Raw genomic sequence first — 7531 nt, forward strand, 5'->3', positions numbered from 1 at the left:
CACAGCAGAGAGCTGGACTGGAAGAGGAGCAACCGGGACAGAATCTGGCACCCCGACTGGGAATAGCACCCGGGGTGCCGGCGCCACAGGCGGAGGATTAGCCTATTGAGCCACGGTGCCGGCCTGGAGTTTTTTCTTGAAAATGAGACATGCTGTACTATGTAAAAGGAACTGAGGTTAATGGGTTATTAAACTAAGGGTTTTTAAAGTTTATGTATTATTATTCATTTGAAAAACATAGCAACAGAGACAGAGAGAGACACAGATCTTTCACCTGCTGGGTCACTCTCCAAATGCCTCCAACAACTGAGGCTAGCCCAAGCTAAAGCTAAGAGCCAGGAACTCTGAGTCTCCCACATGGGTGGCAGGGACCTACATACTTGAGCCATCAATTGCTACCTCCCAAGATGTGCATTAGCATGAAGCTGCGTCAGAAATGGAGGCTGGACTCAACCCTAGGTACTCTGATGTACAATGTGGACATCCCAAGCAGCAACCTAACACACTATGCCACAATGCCCACACTGAGAATAAGTTTTATGCCTTTTGCTTCATTGAGCATTTGCTTCATGATTGTAGGTATTTCACTGATTCTAGGGCTATAACTTATAAAATTATTCCAGTTTAATTTTTGTTTCTCTGTGACAAATTTTCACTCTTCCCTATCCTGCTGGTTTTTTCTCTATTGACTTGTTTTTTATTGATATGCATATGCTCTATATAGTCTTGAGCCAATCCTTTATTATACATACCTATTCCAAATATCTTCTGTCAGTCTCTAGCTTGCATACTTATATTCTTAATGGTATATATATTATAAACAGGATTTTAATTTTTGTGAAATCCAGTACACCAGTATTACCTTTTATGGCTAGTTCTTTTTGTGTTTTATGAATCCCTTAGTCCTCTTGTGAGTATATTATCCTATATTTTTACTAATAATCTCATATTTCTAGGGATTTTTTCAAAAAGATTTATTTATTTATTTATTTGAAATGCACAGTTACACAGAGAGAGAAACAGTTAGATGGAAACAGAGAGAGATCTTCCATTTGCTAGCTCACTCCCCAAATGACTGCAATGGCAGCAGCTAGGCCAGTTAAAAGCCAGGGACCAGGAGCTTCTTCCAGGATTCCCACGTGGGTTCAGGGACCCAAGTATATGAGCCATCCTCCACTGCTCTCCCAGGTGTATCAGCAGGGAGCTGGATCAGAAGTGGAACAGCTGGGACTCAAACTAGAGCCCATATGCTGGCACTACAGGCAGCCCATATTTTTAGCTTTATAAAGATGTATATTTTATTTATTTGAAAAGCAGAGTGAGAGAGAGAAAGAGAGATCTTCCATCCTCTGGTTTGTTATCCCAAATGGCTGCAATGGCCAGGCTGAACTCAGGAGCTAGGAAAGCCATTCAGGTCTCCCACACCAGTGGCAGGGGCCCAAGTAATTGGGCCATCTTCCACTGGTTTCCCAGGTGCATGAGCTGGAAGCTGGATCAGAAGTGGAGTGCCCAGGACTCGAACTGGCTTAACTTGCTGCATCACAACGTCAGCTCCTGTATTTTTAGGTTTATTGTGTAGATGTTAGCCTACCTCAAATTATTTTTGTATGCTATAATTTGAGATCAAAGTAGTTGTTTTCATTTGGCAATTCAATGGTTAAGGCACTGGTTTTTTTACCTAGAAAACTTTTATTTAAGGTATATACACTTCATGCATTTCATATATACAAAATTAGGAACAGAGTGATTCTCCAACCCTCCCACCCACACTCCCACTCCCTCCCTCTCCTAGTCCCATTCTTACTTTTTTATTTTTTATTTTTTTAATTTTTTGACAGGCAGAGTGGACAGTGAGAGAGAGAGACAGAGAGAAAGGTCTTCCTTTTGCCATTGGTTCAGCATCTCGCTGATCCGAAGGCAGGAGCCAGGTGCTTCTCCTGGTCTCCATGGGGTGCAGGGCCCAAGCACGTGGGCCATCCTCCACTGCACTCCCTGGCCACAGCAGAGAGCTGGCCTGGAAGAGGGGCAACCGGGACAGAATCCGGCGCCCCGACCGGGACTAGAACCCGGTGTGCCAGCGCTGCAAGGTGGAGGATTAGCCTAGTGAGCCACAGCACCGGCCCCCATTCTTATTTTTTACAAAGATCTATTTTTAAAACTTTATACAATAATATTAACCTTATAATAACTACAGAGATCAACACATAATATGAATAAAGAAAAATAAAAACACTGTTCCTCAGCAGACGAGACAGGGATGTTCAAAATCATTGCATCTCAAAGTGTAAACTGGATTTCTATAGATTACCTTTTAGGTATTCTATTGATTACCACAGATCAGGGAGAACATATGGTATATTTCTTTTGGGATTGGCTTATTTTACTTTACCAAACTCTTTTATGAGTTTCGATTGTCTTAATGGAGGCTTTTGGAACTGCTATGTATAGACTCATGTCATCTCTAAAGAGAGATAGTTTGACTTCCTCCTCCCTGATTTGTATCCCATTGATTACTCTTTCTTGTAATGATTCTGGTTAAAACTTTCAGAACTATATTGAATACTAATGGTGAGAGTGGGTACCGTTGCCTTGTTCCGTATCTTAGTGGGAATACTTCCAACTTTTTCCCATTCAGTAGGACACTGGCCATGGTTTTGTCATAAATTACCTTTATTGTGTAGAAGAATGTTTCTTCTATACCCAGATTGCTTAAGATTTTCATCATGAAAGGATGTTGTATTTTATCAAATGCTCTCTCTGAATCTATTCATATAATCAAGTGGTTTTTGTTTTTCAGTTTGTTAATGTGGTGTATCTCAATGATTTGTGAATGTTGAACCATCCCTGCATCCCAGGGAAAATCCCATTTGGTCCAGGTGAATCATCTTTCTGATGTGTTGTCACAAATGATTGGCTAGTATTTTATTGAGATTTTCTGTGTCTATGCTTATCAGAGAAATTGGTCTATAGTTCTCTTTATCTGTTGTATCATTTTCAGGTTTAGGAATGAGTGTGATACTGGCTTCATAGAAAGAGCTTGGGAGGATTCCATCCCTTTCAATTGTTTTGACTAGCTTGAGAAGAATTGAAATTAATTCTTCTTTAAATGTCTGGTAGAATTCAGCAGTGAAGCAGTCAGAACATGAACCATGAGCTTTCCTTTGCTGGGAGGGTATTTATTTCTGATTCAATCTCCATGTTGGTTATCGATCTATTTAGGCTTTCTATGTCTTCATGACTCAATTTAAGTACATTTTGTGTGTCTAGAAATTTATCTATTTCTTTTAGGTTTGCTGATTTGTTGACGTACAGCTCTGTGTAGTAATTCATAATTATTCTTTTTTTTAATTTTTTGACAGGCAGAGTTAGACAGTGAGAGAGAGAGACAGAGAGAGAGTTATAGACAGTGAGAGAAAGAGAGAAAGGTCTTCTTTTTCTGTTGGTTCACTCCCCTAATGGCCGCTCCGGCCAGCACTGCGCCTATCCGAAGCCAGGAGCCAGGTGCTTCCTCCTGTCTCCCATGCGGGTACAGGGCCCAAGCACTTGGGCCATCCTCCACTGCCATCCTGGGCCACAGCAGAGAGCTGGACTGGAAGAGGAGCAACCGGGACAGAATCCGGTGCCCCAACCGGGACTAGAACCTGGGGTGCCGGTGCCACAGGTGGAGGATAAGCCAAGTGAGCCACGGCACCAACCCTCATGGTTATTCTTTTTATATCTGTGGTGTCTGTTGTTACATTTCCTTTTTAATCTCTAATTTTATTGATTTGGATCTTCTCCCTCTCTTGTTGGTTAATTGGGCAAACAGTGTATCAATTTTGTTTATTTTTTTCAAAAAACCAGCTCCTCATTTCACTGAGCATTTGTATTGCCTTTTTTGGTTTCAATTTTCCTTATTTCTCCTCTTTTTTTGACAGATAGAGTTAAACAGTGAGAGAGAGAGACAGAGAGAAAGGGTCTTCCTTCCATTGATTCACCCCCAAATGGCAGCTACGGCCGGAGCTACGCCAATCCGAAGCCAGGAGCCAGGTGCTTCCTCCTGGTCACCCATGTAGGTGCAGGGGCCCAAGCACTTGGGCCATCCTCCACTGCCCTCCTGGACCACAGCAGAGAGATGGACTAGAAGAGGAGCAGCCAGGACTAAAACTTGGCGCTCATTTGGGATAACGGCGCCGCAGGCGGAGGATTAACCATGTGAGCCACAGCACCGGCCCCCATCTTCTCTAATCTTAATTATTTTTTTCCTCCTACTAATTTTGGGTTTGGTTTCTTGTTGTTCTTCTAGGTCCTTGACATACATTTATAGCTCATTTATTTGATGCCTTTCCAGTTTCTTCATGTAGGCACCAATTGCTATAAACTTTCTTCTTCTTCTTCTTCTTCTTCTTCTTCTTCTTCTTCTTCTTCTTCTTCTTCTTCTTCTTCTTCTTTGAACAGGCAGAGTTAGAGAGAGAGACAGAGAAAGGTCTTCCTTTTTCCATTGGTTCACTCCCCAAATGGCTGCTACAGCCAGCGCACTGCGCTGATCCGAAGCCAGGAGCCAGGTGCTTCCTCCTGGTCTCCCATGCGGGTGCAGGGCCCAAGGACCTGGGCCATTTTCCACTGCACTCCCGGGCCACAGCAGAGAGCTGGACTGGAAGAGGAGCAACTGGGACAGAATTCAGCACCCCAACCAGGACTAGAACCTGGGGTGCCGGTGCCACAGGTGGAGAATTAACCAAGTGAGCCACGGCGCCAGCTGTTAACTTCTTTCTTAACATCACTTTTGCTGTATCCCATAAGTTTTTATGTGTTGTATTATTGTCTTCATTCATTTCTATAAATTTTTTATTTCTTCTTTTATACAATGTTAATTCAGGAACATGTTCAGTCTCCTTGTGTTTGCATATGTTGTGGAGATTCCTAAGTTGTTGATTTACAACGTTATTCCATAGTTGTCAGAGAAAATGCATGGCATGATTTCAGTTTTTATGAATTTGCTGAGACTTGTTTTATTGCCTAGTATGTGGTCTATCCTAGATAATGTTCCATGCACTGCTCAGAAGAATTTGTATTCTGCAACTATGGGTTGAATAATTTTGGAGATATCAGTTTATGTCCATTTGGTCCATAGTGTCAATTAACTGTTTTTTGTTGATTTTCTGTCTAATTGATCTGTTCATTGATGAAAGAGCTGTTGAATTCCCCCATTACTATTGTATTGGAGTCTACATTTCCCTTTAGATCCATTTACATTTCTTTTAATAGCCAGATGCCCTGTAATTGAGTGCATATACATTTATTATAGTCACATATTTCTTTTTTTTTTTTTTGACAGGCAGAGTGGACAGTGAGAGAGAGAGACAGAGAGAAAGGTCTTCCTTTGCCCTTGGTTCACCCTCCAATGGCCGCCGCGGCCGGCGTGCTGCGGCCGGCGCACCGCCCTGATCCGATGGCAGGAGCCAGGAGCCAGGTGCTTTTCCTGGTCTCCCATGGGGTGCAGGGCCCAAGCACCTGGGCCATCCTCCACTGCACTCCCTGGCCACAGCAGAGAGCTGGCCTGGAAGAGGGGCAACCGGGACAGAATCCGGCGCCCCGACCGGGACTAGAACCCGGTGTGCCGGCGCTGCTAGGCGGAGGATTAGCCTAGTGAGCCGCGGCGCCGGCCATATAGTCACATATTTCTGTTGAATTGATCTCTTAATCATTACATAGTGCTCTTCTTCATCTCTTTTAACAGTTTTTATGTTAAAGTCTATTTTGTCTGATATTAGGATATTTGGTTTCCATTAGGATCCTTTCATTTTCAGTTTGTGTGTATCTTAGTTGGTGAGGTGTGTTTCTTGTAGGCAGCAAATAGATGGGTCTTGTATTTTAATCCACTTAGCCTGTCTGTATCTTTTTAGTGGAAAGTTGAGGCCATTTACATTCAAGATGACTATTGATAAGTAACACCTTGGCCCTGCCATTTTTGCATAAATAATCTTATTGTTTACTTTGGATTTCCTTTGTACCTTTACTGGAAGATTTTCTACCTTCACACTCTTTCATAGTGATGACTATGTTTCTGTGTGCTGGATGAGTGGTGACAAATTTTTTCAATTTCTCTTTGCTATGGAATGTCTTTATTTCACCTTCATTAATAAATGAGAGTTTGTGTGGTACAGGTTTCTAAGTTGACAGCTCTTTTCTCTTAAGACTTGGACTAAGTCTTGGCAGTCTCTCCTAAACTGTAGGGTTTCATGTGAGAAGTCAGTTATGAGTCTTCTTGGAGATCCTCTGAAAGTAATTTGGTGTTTCTCTAATGCACAGTTGAGAAACTTTTCTTTATGTTTTACTGTTGATAGCTTGACTACAATGTGTAATGGTGAAGATCTTTTCTGGTCATATCTATTAGGAGTTCTATGTGCTTCCTATATTTAGGCATTCCTTTCTCTGAATTGGGGACGTTTTCTGTAGTCATTTCACTAAATAGGCCTTCTAGTCCATTCTCTCTTTACACACCTTCAAGAACTCATAAGACCCATATGTTGTGTCATTTGATTGACCCCAAAAATCTCCAACACTGCTTTTAAGTTTTCTAATTTCTCCCTTTTTTGGCCTGCTTGTAAAATTTCCAAAGATTTATCTTCTAGCTCAGATACTCTTTCCTTCTGCCTCACCAAGTCTGTTGTTAAGGCTTTCCTCTGCATTTTTTATTTGATCTATTGAATTCTTCATTTCTAATATTTCATTCTGATTTCTCTTTAAAATCTTAATTTCATGGGAAAAAAATTTCATCCATGTCATGTATGGATTTCCTCAATTTGTAGATTTGCTTCTGATTGCTTCTGAGTAATAATATGATTAATCTTTTGAAATCTGATTTTAGCATCTCTTCAATTTCTTATCTTCACATACTAATATTGAAGTGTTGTGTTCCTTTGGGGGTGGGGTTATGCTGTATTCCTTATTCTTGTTTCTTGAATTTCTATGTTTATTTTTAGGCATTTATAGGGATACTTGGTTTTTTATTTTCCTGTGATAGCGTTTATCTTTGGACTGGGCCTCTATGGCTTAGTGGGATGTCTGCTCTTTCAGTGAATACCCAGAGGTGTGTGCTGGGTGTGACCAGGTAGCTCTGTTTAGTGCTCCAGGTGGGGCAAGTATTGAAGGTGACAGCCAAGTTGAGCATGGTAGATATTTTCTTTATTCAGAAAGGAGTGTTGATCAGCTCTATTGGCATAGTCACACCCTCACCTCCTCTCTTCCAAGGCAATCAATGCTTGAGTGTTACTCACCCACACTTCTGTAAGAACCACCCAAAGGATCTGTGCAGTCCTCATTGTGAGCACTGATCCTGCAGCAATGACCTGCTGCAGGCAATCAGGGAGCTCTGATCCTGTGGAGCCACTCACAGTGATTGCCCAGAGACATAGATATACTCTGTGCTATCTTGTGCAGTCATAGTGTTCCCACAGTCTCAGATACAAAGCTCCTACAGGCACATCATGCCAAGGATCCTCTCTATCCCGCTAGTCTATCCTGTCCACAGAGAAGCAAAGATGCTTCC

This window comes from Oryctolagus cuniculus, chromosome X (genome assembly GCF_964237555.1).
Source record: "Oryctolagus cuniculus chromosome X, mOryCun1.1, whole genome shotgun sequence".
NCBI lineage: Eukaryota > Metazoa > Chordata > Mammalia > Lagomorpha > Leporidae > Oryctolagus > Oryctolagus cuniculus.